The sequence below is a fragment of the Cervus elaphus genome, chromosome 7 (assembly GCF_910594005.1).
Source record: "Cervus elaphus chromosome 7, mCerEla1.1, whole genome shotgun sequence".
In the NCBI taxonomy this organism is placed as follows: domain Eukaryota; kingdom Metazoa; phylum Chordata; class Mammalia; order Artiodactyla; family Cervidae; genus Cervus; species Cervus elaphus.
In genome coordinates, this window is record NC_057821.1 from 49139956 (window position 1) to 49158947 (window position 18992).

General features: G+C 54.7%; 1 protein-coding gene and 1 long non-coding RNA gene across 8 annotated transcripts in view; one reads left to right on the top strand and one right to left on the bottom strand.

Annotated features, from left to right (window-relative positions):
- FARS2 (phenylalanyl-tRNA synthetase 2, mitochondrial) overlaps positions 1–18992 on the bottom strand; it is a 288633-nt gene that overhangs the window by 15477 nt on the left and 254164 nt on the right. The gene's annotated exons all lie outside the window — the stretch shown is intronic.
- LOC122697641 lies at positions 1855–4000 on the top strand. 2 transcript variants are annotated; one of them, XR_006342130.1, is made up of 3 exons: positions 1855–1908; positions 1991–2676; positions 3774–4000. It is a non-coding gene; the product is annotated as an uncharacterized LOC122697641 (long non-coding RNA). The 2 variants fall into 2 exon arrangements; XR_006342129.1 differs by lacking the exon at positions 3774–4000 and adding an exon at positions 3014–3385.

Sequence of the window (18992 nt, forward strand, 5' to 3'; positions counted from 1 at the left end):
GTATCTAAACTGTAGGGAAGAGGCTGGTGGGTCTCTCTCTGAAGCAGTGTGGTGACTGTGCCCTGCTTGGAAGACATATCCCGGTTGGTTCTGTTTTTTAAAAGCCACTCTCTGCAGTTACCTCGGGGCACAGGAAAAATCAAAACACAGCATAGAGAAGTGCCAGGTCTGCGGCGCCCTTTCAGCAGATGGGACTCAGCCATGAAATTCACATGCACCTTAACACGGGAGGCGGCGCCCAGGTCACGGGCGGCCGATTGCTGTGGCCAATCTTTTCACAGTTCACTAAAATATGCTCATGCACTCAGCCTCCAGGTGTGGACCCAGGTCTGTTCCAACGACAAAAATAGCAACTCACGAAACATGGGCAAGTGTCCATCAGAAGAGCTACAGAGGGATCTCGCATCCGTGGACAGATGCGGGCAGCGCTCTGAGCTGGGACAGAGGACCAGTGTAATCTGGGCCTCTGAGCACAGTGCCAGAGGGGGCCCCCATATTACCCCTCAACAGAGGGCCCCCCCCAAAGCAGAGCCCCTCTGGCCACCTGCTTTTTCCAATGTTTGTGGGAGTGGCCGATTATTAACGTTTTCATACCTGTGTTTTCTCTCTCTCTTTCTCTCCGGCCAGCCTCCTGTCCCCAGATCAAGACAGAAGGGGTTTCGGGTGCTCTCACCACGGAGACCCTGAGAGCCCAGGGTCTGGGAGCCCGAGGGGCTGTATGACTCCCCACCTCACTGCCCTGCCAGCTGGGGCAGAGTCTACAGGGACCATGGGGGGAACCTCTAGGTGTGGGCTCGTGGGGGGTGCCAGGAGATCCGGGTCCCCGAGGTGTAGCCCTTCCCTAAGTACCCAGGTAACCCCAAGCAAGCACCTTCTTGTCTCTGGGCCTCAGTTCCTGCCCAGAACCTCTGACTGCTCTAACCATGAGTGTCCCAGGGCATTCCATGTCAATCGCTGGCGAGGGACAGAGAAAAGCAGGGACCCCAGGCGAAGCAGGCTTCTAACCCACCAGGACCCCCAGCCTACCGCACCCGTGTACGCACTCTGGCCGTGGTAATCGCTTGTGACAAGCGGGCAGACCCTGGGCTGGGTGATGCGGCTGGGGAGGCGTCTGCAGCCAGACTTGACTACAGCCGCTCAGAGGAAGGAGCTGCAAAGCTGCTAATTGGATTCGGCAAGTTGCTGAGTCACTGTCGGGAGATCAAGTCTCTTTACGAAGACAGGAGGCCCGGCCTGTCAGCGGCTGAGAACATCTCCTTCGTGATGAAAAAGAACCGGGGTTTGCAGAGCGGCGCCTGGGAGGAGCTTTCACAATTTACGAGGAGTAATTAAAATCTAACAGGCCACAATTAGAAATCACCCATCACAACCTTATTTTGCCATTTTTCTTTTAATTAAATACGCCCCGGGACTTAGCTTTAGTGCGCAGAGATTTCGATGGGGATAGGGTAGAAACCACGGATCTGGAGCCTGATGTGCTGGCTGCCATGTCTTCTTGGAGGAGGAGGGTGGGGAGAAGCAGAAGTATTCCATGTGAGTCACAGCCCAGCCCCTCCCGGGACCTCTGCACAGCAGAGCGGAGGAATCAGGCGAGTCTGACCCTTCATGAAACCACCTCTTCCCAAACAGAAGTGTGTGTGTGTGTGTGTGTGTGTGTGTGTGTGTGTGTGTGTGTGTGTGTGTGTGTGTGTGTGTGTGTGTGTGTGTGTGTGTGTGTGTGCGCGCGCGCGCACACGTACTCTATCATATCTGACTCTTTGCAACCCCATGTCCTGTAGACCACCAGGCTCCTCTGTTCATGGGATTCTTCAGGCAAGAACACTGCGGTGGATTGCCAGGCCCTCCTCCAGGGGATCTTCCCAACCCAGGGATGGAACCTGCATCTCTTAACATCTCTTGCATTAGCAGGTGGGTTCTTTACTTCTAGCGCCACTTGGGAAGCCCATTGCTAGCAACAGTCACCTCTTATATGATCTTGTCTTCCTTCCAGGCAGGAAGAGGATGTCACCAACAAGCCATTCCAGGTGCCCGTCGGCAAGCCCACAGCTTCACCAGCGCTCACAGCGTCCTTGCCTTTCTCTTCCACCTTTCCTCGCAACAAATGCTAAGCCCAGCATGGCGATGGCTGTTCCCCTGCCTTCAAACTCTGGTGACCTTCCCTCTATGTGCCGCACTCACAAATTCCTACTCATTCCTCAGGTTTCTGCTTGGAAGCTCCTCCCTTGAGAAGCTCTCCCTGGCATCCCTGTGCTGGTGGGTTGTGACACCCATCACTTGTCTGTGCATCACCACCCCCCAACGCCCCCAGAAGGCAGGATTCCTTGCCGAGCCCCAGGTACTGGTATGATGCTTGGTCCATAGCAGCGGCTCAGCAGACACCTGCCGAATGGCAGAAAGCAGACTCCCTTGGGGGGCGGGGGCGGCGGAAGGGAGGCTTGCAGCCTCCTGACCACGCCCCAGCCTCACCAGCCAAGTCAGGCTGCTGCCTCGAGGCTGGACCACTTCCCCGCAGACCCGGGCCTGCGTTGGTGCTGTCCGCAAAGAACTTTGGTTTGAAAAAACTAAGGCTCTGGGCCACCCACCCTCGGCTGGGGACTCTGAGTGGCCGGAGTTCACAACCAGGACCCAGAAAACCACCGTCTGGAACCGCACCAAGTGTGCCTGGATGGCCAGCAGGTAAAGGACCCGCGGGGTCAAACACAGAAATCGGGTACTGCTGGAGAACGACTGCGCGTGTGCACGTGCGTGCATATGTGTGCGTGCATGTGCATGCGTGTCCATGCATGTGTGTGTGTTTCCTCGTCGGTGCCATTGTCTGTTTGCAAGGGTGGGCCTGACTTCTAGAAGAACGCCTGCTCGGCTCTGGGCTGCCCTCCGCAGTGAAACAGACAACCACCCGCTGGCTGCGTGGGAGTTTAAATAGCAAATATTACAGATTACTCAGTAATTAAAATAATGAAAGGAATCATCAGAGCTGAAATACATTTTTTTTTTTGGTCTTTTTAAACTGAAGACTAAGTAAGGGTTAAAGTCTGAACCAGAGACACACAGCCTGACGGATCCGCGCCTAATTGCAGGGCAGGCCAGCTGGAGCCTGGGCCACATCACAGGCTTCGGGGCTCCTTTCAAGGGTGAGCGGCTCCCAGGGTTCCCCCTGACTCCACCACACAGGGTCACAGAGGGCTCCCTTTGGTACAAAAGACCCCTTGATTTATTTCTTCTCTTGTGGCAGCAACGGACATTCTGCGCTTTCTTCAAACAGGTCTTTTTATTCCACTGTCTTTGAGAAAAGCTAATAAAGAATCAATTACAAGAGATACACACAAATAGAAACTGGTATTTATCTAGGCGGGATGTCTGCTGAAAAGTAAAAGAGACCATTAAACCACAGGCACACACAGTGAAGCATGTCTACATAAGATCTTCTACCGCAGACGTGAGCGTGTCTGGCTCTCAAAGGAAAGTCTCGTCCCTTCCCAACGGAAGGGAAAAGGGCGTGGGGCAAGGCTGTGGGTACGGGGCAGTCATCTCACAGCTCCGAGAGCCCTGGACCCACTCCTAACTTAGGATTTCCAGGAAATCGTTGGGGAGGCCATTTTTTCCCCTAAGAATTTGGCATCACATGAGCTAGAAAGTAGAACAGGGCTAATAATAACTTCATCATCACTGTAGTCTTGATTCAGAACTTTTATTATTTTTTTTAACGGCTCTGTTCTAAGGATACCATCTTGTGGGTCTATTTGTGGGTGTTAATTGTGGCATAAACGTTACAGATCATGACATAAACACCACTGCTTTTCCTGAAGACTGCCAGACGCTGCAGATGAAGGTAACGGAGTGACTAGGTTGGGGAGAATGACCAGTATCACCATGACAGTTCTCTGTCACCACCGCTTGAAGGCAGAAGGAGAGGGGGGCGGCAGAGGATGAGATGGTTGGATAGCATCACCGACACAATGGACATGAACTTGGGCCCACTCTGGGAGAGAGTGAAGGACAGAGGCGCCTGGCACGCTGCAGTCCATGCGGTTGCTAAGAGTCAGACATGACTTAAGGACTGAACACCATCACCACCACCAATGTTTAATGACCAAACCCAAACAGATCTTAACTGGGATGGTTTCTTTATGATTATTCATTATTCTGTGTTGTCTGCACTTATCTGCACGTGGGTTGCATTTAGCAAGAAAAAGGTAACGCGTTTTCCTGTGCTGCCCGCCGAGAGCGGAAATCACAGCACCTGCCTGGCGCTCCTGGGGCCGCCTCTGGGGGAGTCACCGGGCGCGCACGCTGAGCACAGCGCGGGAATGGAGAGGCTCCTCCCGCGCCTGGAGGAGGGAGCATCTTCCCGACAGAAAGCCCGTCGGGAGTGGGGGTGGATGGGGACCCCGGGGAAGGAGCAGGCTGAGGGCTCGGACAGGACTGGGTGTGCATCCGAGTTCTGCCACTTGGTGGCCACGTGCCCTGGCGAAGCTACTTAAGCCCCCAAAGCCTGTGCGTCTCACCTGCTGACAGGGACTCCAAGAGCGGCTCGCAGGGCACTGCTGCACGGTGACTCAGGGCCACGCGCGTCCAGCCGCCAGGACGGGGCTGGCCGGGGGGACCACAACCCCCGGGGCGAAGGGACTCGGAGCTCACAGCAGGCGCGGGGGCAGGCTGTCCTGGGAAGCGCCGGTCTGGTTCCTCTGCCCTCCCTCAGCCCCAGACTGCGGTCCCCAGGCCAGGAAAGCATCGTCCGGGCCGCCCCCCAGGAGTGTCCCTTCCGCTGCCTCCCACCCTCCCCCGCGGGCCGCGGGCCCCAGGGGGCTCACTGCCCACGTCGCTGTCGGAGCCGGGTGCTGACTGGTCAGAAGGAAGAGGTGAAACGGCCGTCAGCAGCTGAGCGCGGCCAGCCGGGCTCAGGGCCCAGACGTAAGTGTGGCAGGATGGCGAGGAGAGACGCGCATGTACACGGGACGTTCCTGGCCGGGATCAGCCCTCGAGGAGCCGAGTCCACTATCACTGGCAGTGGCCTCCGTGACAGATATTTATTAAATGCTTCCTGATAAACACATGGTTTTTCACTTGCTCAAAGGAGAGGGAGACAGCCGGCTTGAGGCTCAGCACGACTTCAGTGGCTGCTTTCCTGGCCTCCGCTCACCCCCTCTCCCAGCTCCACCAGACCGTGGCATCTACCAACGATGACCCCGACCCAGCCTCCCGAACTTGGAGGCAAGCTCAGCACAACAGGGGTGAGCTTTCGGCCACAGCATCAGAAACACGGTTTTGCTCTGAGCAAGGTTGGTCACTGATCAAATGCTCCCATGAAACTTTGACGGGGTCATTAGAGAGCATGGCTTTCACCTTCTAATATTCGAGCTGTTTGTACAGTGGCGAAGAGACAGTGGAACCAGGGCATTGATCAAGTGGCCCCGTAAATCAACACCAGCGGCATGGCCTTTCAGCCGCCGTAGGAAAGCCGATGCGTGAGCTTGGGCCCATCTGCTGCCCCCCCGGGCCTATGGTCAGCGTCCCCCACAGGGGCCGTGGCTGGTGGCTTCGGCGTCGGGGTTGGGATGGACGGAAGGAGGCCTCCACGGTTTCCTATGTGGCAGAGCGGTTTGCAGGGTGACCGTCACCAATCAGACGGTCCCATCAAGACAGCTTCAGAGATGAGTGACAGGGAGGTTCAAGGGTGCACAAGCGGCCATTGAGTAAGATGCTGGATTGCTGAGGAACCGCCCTCGGGTTCTCAAGAGGCTGCATCACAGCTGGGAGAGCCTGAAGAGCTCAGACGACCGGACCCGGCCGGCAGGGCAGCAAACTCAGGATGCTACTCGTCTCTCGAGTCACATACTGTGTTCCCGCCCCGTAGTCTAACACACACCCCCAGCCTGAGCACATACAGACACGCACACACCTGCAGGCCCCTCCCGGGACATCAGGCACAAGTGCGATTTCTCTCTGTAGCTCTGGGACCCATGTTTCCACAGGATCCGAGCTTCTCTGCGCATCTCCTTCACAGACCGTGACGCTTCTGTTTCAAGAAACCTTTATGGGACAGGACGTCCACCCATTTACAATACTATTCCCAGATCCCTTTTCCTGGCTTTCAGTACCCTCAAACACAACCTCTTCTTTGCAGACACTTAAAAAGTGAGAGGCAAGCGGGAAAGAGGACGTGGTGAAGGTTACGGAGGGTAAGGAAAGGCACTCAACCAGACGAACAAGGCCAGAAACCAAACAAAACAACCGAAGGAAAATTCTGCCAGACAAAAACCAAAAGGAAACTTTGTACCGACCAAAAAAAAAAAAAAGAAAAAAAACTCCAACGCTTCCAAAGGCTTCCACCAGCAAAGTTCACTAAACTTCACGCTTAGATGGTTAGGCATATAATGAGAAAAAGTGAAATGTACTAAATAAAAAACAACCTGCTATAGTTTTTGAGAACTGTCATCTCTTTCCCCGACTCGGCCCTTAGAATAAGTGACTTGGTTCTTCATTAGAAGCTATGTTTAGAATCAAAGGGATGAGAGATCTGGGGAGGCGTCAATGCAGGAAGAAGGGACAAAGTCAGAGACGGGTGATGATGAAAGGCCACACTGCGGGGGGTGAACGGCTGTGCTACCAGCGTCCGCGGCAAAGGAGCCCAGTCGCTCCATGCGTATCTTGGTAACAGATCCTAGGAGGAGATTCAGGGCCCGGCAGACCTGGAGTTCCAGGTACACTCTGGGGGAAAGCTCACTCTGATGGACCCCTTCATCTTAGACCTGGAGGAGGTGGGGTTGTCTTTCCCAAGGCCACACAGACACAGAAACTTCAGCGGAACAAGATGGCAACCAAGGCTGAGTGTAGAAACGGACACCGAGGAGATGTCCCGGGGACCTGGGGACCCAGAGGTCCCTGCGACCAGAGAGAGGTCAGTCCTCAAGGACACTGTCTGGGAGGCGAAGGGCAAGGGAGGGAGGGAATGGGGGCTCCAGGGACGCTGCTGGGCGGTGTCCAAGCCTCAAGGCTTCACCTGTACGATGAGGTGAGTACTCTGTATAGCTGTTGAGAGGATAAACGCAGTTGGAAGTGGTTGAGCCAGAAGTTAGGATTCTTGGGTGTTTAGTTTTTTGATTTGTGCACAGATCTCAAGGGCATCATGCTGAGTGACAAGAGCCAATAACGAAAGGTCATATACTGAGTGATTGCATTCCTATAATATCCTTAAAATGACAAAATTATAGAGATGAAAAATGGAAGCAATATAGAGATGAGCAGTTGCTAGGGGCAGGGTGCTGAGGGGAGGAGGGGGTGTGACTATAAAGAGGACAAAAGGGAGCGGGTTTTCACGATGGCATCGTTCGGCAGGAGACCGGGCAGTGCTCACACCCGTCTGCACACACACGTCACACGTGTGCACACGCACACCCATACCCTCTGCTGAGCTTCTCAGGGAGCCATCGTATAGTTATCTTTCAACAGAATGAAGGCATGTGCAGCACCCTGGATGGACCTAGAGATCATTATACGAAGTGCAGTAAGTCAGGCAAAGACAAATACCATATAATATTGCTTATAGGTAGAATCTAAAATGCGACACAAGTGAACTTGTCTGTGAAACAGAAACAGCTTCACGGACACAGAGAACAGACTTTGGCTGCCAGTGGGGAGGGGGGTGGGGATGGACAGATTGGGAGTTTGGGACGAGCGGATGCCAATTATCTATAGGATGAGAAGCGACAAGGCCCTACGGAAGAGCACAGAGGACTTCTGAGTCACTTTGTTTTACACCAGAAACAACACTGTAGGTCAACCACGTCTCAATAAAAAATAAATCACAGTGGCCCTTCCAACAACCGCAGAGCCCTAACTTCCTCACCGCTGGAGATTCCTGAGCTAGAGGTGAGCGTTCTCGCCCGCGTCTTATCGCTCTCTTTTTCGGTGAGGCCATCGTTCACTGCATCTAAATCCGGGGCACCAGAGTGTTTAAAACCACACTAAGCTGGTGCAGAGACAGAACCAGAAGCCACACAGCCCACCCTGCCTCCCAGCGTGTTAGACTCTGATGGCTCAAGGTGGCCTGGGCTGTAGATGGTCACCCCGAGCAGGGCACAAGAATGGAGATACGTTTCAGGGTCACACACACACACACCGTCCCCGCAGACCTCGGGGCTGATGCCCTGAGACTCCGCACCAAGGCCCAGCTCACCTGCGGCTGTGGCTGATGGCTGCACTGGCTGTTCAATGTTAGAATATGACCCCTAGGTCTCACGAGACTTTATTATATATTCTAGAGGATGAGAACAGAAAACAAAAAGCAAAACAAGTGTACAGCACTCTGATCAAAGTTTTATACTTTTAGGAGTCTTGAAACTTGAAGTTTTTTTTCTAAATGCAGGGACCTGTGATGAGTATTTTGAATTTAACTGTTGGAAAGGAATCTGTGACTAGCTTCGTGACTTGTAAGTAACTCTTCTTGCTGTTACCATATGGTGTTTCCTTTAATAAAAACATTTTGCAGAAATAATGATAAAAAAAATCACTTTAAGCTTTTAAAAAAGTTAGATGTTTCTGGCAATAAAAACATTCCTTGTGATTATGTAGATAACTTTGTATCTGATAAACAGGAAAGAGTCTGTTCTCCTCCTCACTTTACTTCTAAGTAAAAATGATGTGTTGGTCTGTGTCATTCATTCTGAGACAGTTTCTGAGCATCTTCTTATTCATTGAGCTCTCTCTAGATTTCAGGAATGTACATTCGAGGATCCTGTTCTGTTCACGTAGGATCCCATTTCCTTTGACTTTTCGCAACAGAATAACATACTCTGTATCTGCAGCGCTCAGAGCCACAATTGTGTGTCAGTTCTGATGAGTTCAGCGTCATGCTGCACGAAAAGCTGACCTGGCTTCAAGGCATTCAACACTTCCAGAGGCGCAAGGCAAGGGGACAAACCTAGACAGTGTATTACAAAGCACAGACATCACTTTGCCAACAAACGTCTGTAGAGTCAAAGCTACGGTCTTTCTAGTAGTCATGTGCGGATGTGAGAGTTGGACCATAGAGAAGGCTGAGTGCCAAAGGACTGATGCTTTCGAACTGTGGTGCTAGAGAAGACTCTTGAGAGTCCCTTGGACTGCAAGGAAATCAAACCAGCCCATCCTAAAGGAAGTCAATCCTGAATATTCATTGGAAGGACTGATGCTGAAGTGCCAATACTTTGGCCACTTGACGTGAAGAGCTGACATTGGAAAAGACCCTGGGAAAGATTGAAGGTGGGAGGAGAAGGGGCAACAGAGGATGAGATGGTTGGATGGCATCACTGACTCAATGGACGTGAGTTTGAGCAAACTCCGGGAGTTGGTGAAGGACAGGGAGGCCTGGCGTTCATGGGGGCGCAAAGAGTCAGACACGACTGAGCGACTGAACAACAAAGGCCAAAGGAGCAGGCAAGGAAGCCAAGGGTCAGGACCCCTTTTTCTTCTGCCCCACCAGCCTTAGCGAGCTACGGTCACAAGGCGGCTGCTCCAGCCCCAGGCCTCACATCAGCATTGCAGACAGAGGGTAGTAGAAGGCCACGGAGCATCCTGGGCAACAAGACTTCTGGAAACCGCATCCAGAAACGCCCGCTTATTGTTATTGGTCAGAACTGGGTTGCATAGTCACTGCTAGGCCAGGAATGAGAGAGTTGTGGACGGCGGTCAGGACAGCCAACCCGTATCACCCACCACTCACGCTACTGCAGAAAGGGTGAGGGGCTGTCTTCCTTCCTGTAGGATCTTATTTCTGAAGTGTGTTCTGTTTCTTGCTTCCTCCATGGCCTCCTAGAATCCCTGGGAGAATGCTTCTCCGTGCATATATAAGAGGCTTTGGTTGCTCAAGTTTCCTTCTAGGAAGCTAGTGAATATGTGATCTTCCTTCACATGAGCTTGATTGTATTGCTAATGAGTGGTAGCTAGGAGGTTTGATTTCATTTCCTTACATTAATTCACAGGGCAAAGTGAAAGCAGAGTGGGTTTAAATCAATGTCTTCACCCCGAGTCATCGGGCTTAGTGTTGGAGGGGGGGAAGAAACAGCCCACGTATTAATGGGAATTGTATAGACAGGAAAGAGAGGAGAGATGGAGCACACACTGGTGTATTTATACATGACAGAAATCCAGCAGTGGCTTGCTCTGCTGTGCATTTCACCATCACTTTTTTTTTTTTTGCCTCCTCTTACACTTTAATAAGGAATTTGACATAAATCCCAGGTCTTCCTAAGAAAGCCTGATGCCTGTTTTGACAAGGTTCATATACAAGAAACATAAACTTTCTTGTACCATGGGCTTCATTATTAATTTTACTCATTACGGTTCATGAAAAATCAAATGTCCGAATGGCTGAGCATGAGGTGGGCAGATAAGCTCTCCTTATACCAGCAAATCTATAAGAAGGAAGAGAAATGGTAATGTCTCAGATAGGCGGATGGTTAGGTATGCCTACTTGCACTACCTGCTTTACTGAAACTTGAACCCAAGTTGTCGCCTCCTGACAGATCTGTACACTGTGTGGATGTAGACGCAAACCTACCCTACCTGGAACCTGATCGAAGTTCTCTGACCAATCACAAGTGACACCTGGGCAGCAACACAGATCACACACAGATCTCCATCTTTCTGCGTTAACCATCACTCTCAGACAACACTCCCCTCTGGCCTGAATGACGGAGATTCTAGCAGCTATGACTGCTTGAAATGAAGAAGAGCCGAATTTGTGCCGCTTTATAACTAAGGACTGTACTCATCTCTGTCACAAATATCCAAGGGTTTGTCTGCTCTCATTGTTTAGTTGCTAAGTCATGTCCGACTCTCTGCGGCACCATGGACTTGCAGCCTGCCAGGCTCCTCTGTCCATGGGATTTCCCAGGCAAGAATACTGCAGTGCGTAACCATTTTATACAGTAAACAAATAAACCTTGAGACTAAATTGGCAATATGTTTCTAGCTTTTGTTTCAACACAGTTATTATCAGTTGGGCTTTCTGCATTTTAATATAATCCATCAGTTATAAAATCCACAGGTCCAGCAGATGAGTCTTGGAATAAATGTGGACTGAATCTTCTACGAGGATGCCCGGCCCACTGGGCTGGCCTTTGTAGAAAGAAAAGTCAGTGGATGGGAAAAACCCCATGCTTTTTGGAACAACACTCCCTCCCCACTTTTTAGGCCATGGTCGTACAAAGGTTAAAGAAAATGTGCCGTGAATCTCCCTGCTATAATCTGAAATGGGTCAGGACTCACTTCACTTAAGACTGGCAAATGGAAGCCACGTGACCAACACAGCTTCAATTTCCTCTGCTGAAAACCAAACCCCATTTTCACTGGTGGGTCTCTCATTCATCTCTGCTTTTTTGGTTTTTTAATTACATCGCAGAAAGTGCTCCTGTGATTTCCTCCCTCAGTAACGACAGCATTATTCATCAGGAAGCTTTTAATTCTAGACAGCAATTGCTGCTCTTCAAAAACCTGATTTCAATCTCTGCAGAGGCAGAAGGGTATGGTTTTTTGACCCGAGGGTTAATTATCTGCAAATAAGTTAAAAATCACACAAAACCTCATCCTGGGAAAAGGGAATCCAAGCACGAACTTTCAGGCTCCCTGTCTTGCTGTTAGAGGCTGTGGGTGCTGCTGGCTGGGCACCCACGCCCGGAGGGTCCCTTGTCTGTCCTGCCAGCCTCCGCCCCGCCGGTGAGGGTGGCAGGGCCTCCATCTGGGCTTATCTTCAGAGCCCAGGATCGGCACACAGGAGGAACTTGATACACGTTTGCAGAAGTGACCTGAACTGAAGGGACCATGAATGGAGGCATAGGCTTTGAAATATTTGTTAAAAAAAAAAAAGTTAAGTGTCTAAAAAGGTCCTGTTTCTGGACAAAGATAAAGAGAGAAACAGAGAGGAGACTCACTGGGGGCCGTCCGGGGACTGGTGATGGGGCTGGAGGGGCGTGGTCGTCCCGCGGGGGGAAAGGGGGACCCGTGGGACCCCATCTCTCCCCGCCCCACCGGGCCTCCAGGAACGCCCGCTCCTCCCCCCAGCTTCCCAAACTCCCTCCCGGGCCCCCAACAGTCACTTATTCATTTATTTAATTTAATTTGGAAGCTTTTCTGAACACAAGTGCACCTGGTGCTAGAACTAGGGGAGGAGCGGGCCGGAGGGGGACAAGGCCGTGAGAACTGACACCGGGGGCCGGGTACCCCTCTCGCGCGGCCCAGCAGGAGCCCGTCAGACACCCAGTGCCCCTCGGGGCTGGACTCCGGGTGGTCCCTGCCCCCCGAGGTACCCAGCGCGGACCGGTGAGCTGGCTTTGGGTCCACACGTGAGGCTGGAAGGATGTGCGTGGAGAAGCCTTGCAGAGCAGGCACAGAGGGCAGAGTGTGGGCGAGGCTGGAACCCCAGGTGTGCGCGATCCAGGCGGACTCCACCAGCCCGTCTCGGGGGTGGGGGTGCAGGACCCCGGGAGGAGGGCAGGAGAGGGGGCACTGAGGGTCTGCAGGGCCGGGCCCCGCTGCCACCCAGAGGACAAACGACCCGGGATGTGATCAGTCACGCTGGGGCTTGGAGAAGGGCCAGGTCCCCGCCACGCTAATGAAGGCTGAGGCCCGAGATGGACCCAGGAGCCCATTCTCACGCTCTTCAGTTATCAACGTGAAAGGACGTCTGAGAAGACAGACACCAAACCGTGCCGCGCTCGAAAGCTCCCCGGCCTCGGATGGGTTTCACTGCAGAGGGGCTGTGAGCTCCAGGTACACGGCACTTCCAGTTCTGCCCCCTGCCCCAGCCCGACACAACGCGAGCCACGAAGGGCTTGCAGGAGATCAAGGGCAAGACGGGGGAAGCTGGTGGTTAAAAGTCAGGCTCCAGTGTGGGGGCCTGGGTCTCAGTCCAGGGCCTGGGGCCGAGGGTAGGGGTGAAGGGGCGCACGTGGGATCCGCACGCACAGCAGAGGGGGCTGTGGGCGGGGGGGACTGCAGAGAGGAGGAGGGAGGCGCAGGATGGGGGGGAACACGGGGAGGGAGCCCTGCCTCCGAGCCGTGCTCCATCCCACAAGCCCGGCAGCGTTCCAGATTTGTTTAAATGCCCCAGGCATGTCAGCTGAGCGTCCGGCATGGTCAGCCCTCGGGGGAAGGCGAGGGCGGTGTTCTCAAGGCCACCCTGCAGGGATCGGGATCTGCTGAGCAGCTGTGTGATGTGGGGCAAGTGACTCAGCCTCGATGGGCTTCTGTGTCCCCTCTACCTCCGGGGGCTGAGAGGATAATCTGAGTGAAGCTCGGGGACCATAAGCACACAATGAAGGGACTAACTCCACGGTGAGGGGGGTCAGTTACCGGGAATGAGGGAACCGTTCGCTGAGGCTGGAGAATCCGGGGCTGGGCTCCTGACCGCCGAGGCCGCCCACCCTGGTCTGACGCTCCCTCTGTGGACAGACTGTCACCTCTGCTCCATCCGTGCCTGCCAGGCCCGCCTGAGATGGCACAGCCCACCTGCCTTCCGCCCCGACGCTCACTCCTGTCTCTCAGCCGCTGGGGTGCTGCGCTCCGGGAATCTCACTGTGTCTCTGACCTGCTGCTTCTTGGGCCCCTCGCCTCCCCGTCCCACAAGCCCTCACCTGCTTCCATGTCGCGCTGGGCAGGTGAACGACTGAACAAGCAATATGCAGATCTAAGAACCAAGAATGAGGCTCCTGTTGGAAAGGGGAGGGTGCTGCCCTGGCACGGATCCGGGGGGGCTGTGGTTCCTACCGGGGAATGCGTCTGCAGACACTGCGGGCTGTCACAGCCAGGTGGGAGGCAGCGTGCAAGGCCCCTGGCCCCTAGTGGGTGGACACCCTCCAGAGCGCCAGCCGGCCCCACAGTAAAGAATGCTCTGGTCCAAATGTCAGCACCCTGAGGTTGAGGAGACTGGCTTTAGGCTGACCAAAGCCAGTCCCTTGGGAAACGGGCAGGTGTTTTGAGAGGAAGAGAAGGAATGCAGTGAGGCATTTCATCCTTGGACATTTGTACTTCAAAAACAAGCAGATGAGAACGGGGAAGCCTGGTGCTTAGAGGGGTGAGGACAGAGGCCCCTGCGAGGGACCCAGGCCCCCGCCCCCCCCGGAGGAAGAACAGGGCTCCGAACCCACAGGAACCCAAGCACCATGGGAGATTCCAAAACGTTCCAAGGAAAAAAAGGAGAATGAGCACAGACGTCAGCTTTGGAAACACCAAGCGTTGGCTGTGTGTTGCCTTTTCTGAACAAGCGTCTCTGCTGAGACCGCGCCTCCCCCGCCTGCCGCCTTGGGTCCTGAGACGCGCCGGCTCATCTCCTCGTCCACCCCGGCTCTCTGCTGCATCCAGGCCCAGCCCCAGGGCCGGGCTCCGGGAGCCGGTGGGTTCCACAGGGGCTCAGACAGCCTGGCCCCCTGCCCTGCCCTCGGGAGGGCCCGGCACAGCGGGGCTCTGGGGGTCCCGTCTTCACCCACGCAGGCCATTCACGAGAAGAAGTCGAGTTGGCATACGCTCCAGACCAAGTCCAACCCCGGCCACACAGGGCCCGCCCGTTCCTGTGCGAGAAGACTGATGTTGCCTGGGACCCCAGGCCTGTCTTGCTTAAGCGCCCTTTGTAGCTGAGCTGTGAGAGATGGAAGTCGCCGCCGTGCGCAGAGCAGGCGGGCACCGTGGACCTGAGAGCCGGCGCGCCCACCGCCAGCTCCCTGTGGGGCTCGGGCAGGGTGCCGCCTGGGGCTACAGACTAGGGCCCTTTGAACCGCCTTCGGAAGTCAGTGGGGACAGAGGTGGTGAGCCCAGGCGGGCTCAGGGAGGTTTCACGTGGGACAGCTTCAACACAGCAGGCTCGGAACCCCTACGAAGCTGCGGCCCCAGAGGGTGGGCAGGGGCAGCTGCAGGGAGTGGAAAATTCTACCAAAAAGCACAGCTCCCGTGGGGCGAGCACCTGGTATTTCCTGGGGAAACCCAACCGCAGGAAGCTCGGAACCAGGACTTGACACCGAGCCTCTGTACCCGTCCCCCGGCTGGGCCTCCCCTCCGGTCCAGGGCGTGCTTTCCGATTGAAGCCACCTCTCTGCCAGCTGCGGCTGTCCATGGCGCACACTGTTTTTCCTGCCACTTTACTGCAGGCAGAGAATCATGTGAGCACAGGCTCAGCTTTGCCAACAGCAAAAAATCATTTTGAAGAAGGCATCCTTTCTAGATGAGCAAAATTATTCTTCCCTCCCCGGCATGAATAAACAGTCACTGCAGCTTTAGCAAACCTTGCTTCAAAAATAGGCACAGAAGGAAAAAAAAAAGAAAAGCAAGCAAACAATCCAATAAAGCTGTAATGCTCTAAAATCCACAGCTCCCCTCCAAACATCAGGATGTGAAAGCATCAGGTCCCTTTAAGCACATCAGCAGGCGATACTAGACCATCTCCGCCTCTGACTGTATTGGAACAAACCCGAATCCCTGGGCGAAACTGCAGGCCAGGCATGATTCCTCTATTGACGCTCCTCATGGGCCACCCCTGTGGCCGGCAACTCCTCCTACCGCTCAGGACTAACGAAGGAGGTAGGCGCCGCTGATGAAACGTCAGTGACCCGTGTGCAAACGTCCGAGGGCCCCTTTAGCTCATCACAGCCCGTCAGCCCACCGCTCACCCACCTCCCACTTCAGACGCTCGGTTACTCAGCATCCATTAAGCGCCCACAGTGAGCTAAGCCCCGAGCGGGCTTTCACCCACCGTGCGGCCCCTCGGGCCCTCCACGCACCTGATGCCTTTCTCTTTGCTCGAGCAGACCAACCTTGGCCGTAGGGTGGGAAGCTCACTGTGAATCACCCTCTCTGGGCGTCCCCCTGTACAACACGTCCCAGCGCTGAGGACACAGGGCCATGAGCATCACACAGAAGAAGCAAGGACGAAGCGGGTGGCTGAGCGCTTCCGCCTGTTCAGAGCCACGTTCTGATCACACAGACAACTGGCCCGCCCTCACCCACGTGGAGCCGGGGACCACGGAGGATGAGGTGATAGACGCGGGGAGGCCCCGCCTTGTTCCAGACGACGCCCCGCACTGCCTGCTCCAGACTCGGCTGCAGCCCACATCACGGAGCCTGACTCCAGAAGGTCCCTGAGTGCACCTTCTTCACCATTACCCGAAACCCCCAGGGCAGCGCTTCTGGTCTTCAGACAGACAGTCCCTGACCCGGTCTTCACTCCGTTCTGGCGGCTCAGGACCGTGCCGTTACCTCTGAAAAGTGATAACGAATACAAATGACACCACGGCCACGGTAACATAGGTGCAAACAAAACGTTCCAGGGACCAGGAGAGAGAGAGCCGCTGGCAGAGGAACGGGCCTAAGCCCTGGGGGCGGCGGCCGGGGAGCTGACCCTGGGATGCCGGTTCTGTCCAGAGAAACCCATGATGGTGAACACAACCCCACTGCCCACCACTGCAGCGGCAGCGGCCCCTGCGTTTATGAGCAATTTCCTGGGTGCTGAGCGCTGGAGCAGTGCTTTTCCTACTAGAACAGTCCGCCAACCAAGGTAATGTTAATCCCAATTCCCAGATGGTAAAAGGGAGGCTCAAGAAGGCTCAGAGCCTCACCCAGGGCCACGCCACCTGCAAGCGATGGTGGGAGACAGAGCCGGAACGGGCGTCATGTTTGCCTAACTGAGCCCATCACTGAGACAGGCTGAGGATGCGGCGTGTTCATCCCACGTCCAGAGGCCCCGGAAGCCCACTCTGCGAGGCCCGGAGTCCCCGCGGAGAGCTGTCTGTTGCTGAGAGCTGGCGCGGGAATTTCCAAGAGCAGAGGAGGTGCTGTGTTCTGGGGCTGAAGTGAGGGCAGAGGGGACCTGGGCTTTCCTTTGACTGTCGAGGTCCCCGCCCTGTCTGTGGTCTCTCATCTCTCCGGAAACAACAGCTCCCTCATTCTTTTTTAAAACTTTTTAAACATTATTTTAAAACTGCAGAAACATTACAGGAAAACAACGGGCTCAGACCCTCTCCATCCTAACACGAATGCAGTCCTGTGTCTGCCCTTCCTGGCCGCCCTTGCTCCTTGCGCTCACAGGCTTAGCGGGGAATGACGGTTCTGCGTGTGCAGCCACAGGTTTTGTTTCATTTAACATGACTGTCGGAACATTTTCCTTTTGGCTGCTGCCTTCACAGTTACCATCTAGGTGGTGGGCTCCAGCCCTGCACGAGGTGACCCCAGCACAGGGCCTGCTGGCTCGGGAGTGGACGCTGGAAACTCCTTCCCCGAGTCCACGCGCACACATCCATTCTACACTTAGACTAAGGGGCTCCAGTGTGATTAACCCAAGTGGGGATTGAGAAAGATTTTAAAAAGAAACAAAAGCCGGGTTTCCATCTGTGTCTCAGCTGCAGGGGAGGAGGAGGAGGAGGTGAGAACCTGGAACAGGTGCCACGGCGGACGGAGCGGGTGGGGGCGCCGCGGGGGGCAGACCCAGCCCCTGAGAGGCTGGTGGGTCTACTGCCCTGCTGTGACAGTCACCTAACCGCTCAAACTCACCCACGTTCCCTCTGACCAGCGTGCCTAAGATAATGACCACCACAGCGATGAACGCAAGAGAACGCGATTACGGTGCTTTTTAACACGCCGGGCACTGTTCCTAGAGCCTCACGCCATCAACTCATCCAGCCTTCACAAGTTCATGGTATTATTGTTCCTGTTTTACAGATGTGGAAACTGAGGCCTGGAGACGGCCAGGATTGAACCCGGGCAGCAGGAGGAGAGGCCTTGCCTGGAGGCAACAAGTGCTTCGGAACTCAGACCTCATTTTCCTCCCCAGTCTTTTCTCATCTCTTGTCGATCATCAGGTTCAGTTCCGATTGCCAGCCTGGCATGTGCGGCCCCGCACAGCCTCCCGGAAAACTCCGGTCTCCCCACAGTCCCCTTCAACCTGCCCGACTCTGGGCACGAGGCTCCGGGGTCACTGTTCCCGGCCTCTGTCCCCCAGGCACCGGCCTGGGAAGCCCACACCCCCAGTTCCAGCTTTCACCTGCTTTCCTGTTCCAGGAGCGTCCTTCCCAGACACTCAGCCCCCCCAACCCCCAACTCTGAACATTTCAAGTCCACTGGAAACCAGTAAGACAAACAGAAAACCTCCCTGCCTCAGCCGTGGCCCACCCAGTAAGACAGGCCTCCCTTCAGCCCCCTAGGCCCTCCTTGGCAGCGTCACGGAAACCGCCCACAGTCCCCCGATGTCCCTCCGTCTGTCCATTCCACACACAGCCCGTCTCCCCGCCTGCCTCTCGCTCTCAAATCACCTCCGCTCAGCGCCCCCTAAGCTCCGCCCTCGCGCCCTGCCTACCCACACTGCCGCAGGGGGAGCCTCCTGATGGGGCAAGGTGACGGGTCACCCCCAGAACTGCTGCGCTGGGAGGCGGTTCTGGGGCGCCCTGGTTGCGGGGGGGATGCTGGGGCCACCCTGGTCTCTGATGGCTCTCGGCCCTGCGCCAACCCCTTCCTTACAGGAGGGTCTTAGTTCTGCAAGCCGCCTGGTCGGGCAGATTCAAAGCTCCTATGGGAGAACGGAGGTCGTGCAGTAGCAGAAGCCCCCTGAAATTCAACAGGGCGGCCTGGCACGGTCTCCTGGGCCTCCCACCCACCTCTGCCGGCTCCCAGCTGTGCCGGGGCCTGGGCCCCTCACCACTGGGACTGCCTGCTGCTTCGGCTGCTGCTAAAATTCGTTTCAAGCCACATCTTGGCCCAAAGCCCAAAGCCTCTTTTCAGGAAGAAAGCAAGCAGCTTCCCAATTTCATATATATATATATATATATTTTTTTTTACTGCTTGTTCAAATAACAATAAGATAAAAATATCACCCCAGGCAAAGGGAATTTAATTCAAACATTCTTAAGAATAGATTCAACAACCTTTTCCTCAAAAAACAAAACAAAACAAAAAACAAACCTGCTTCATTCTTGGTTTCCCCCAGCGACTTAAAGAAAGACCAAAAGGAAAGAAACGAGGAGAATTCACAGGAAAGG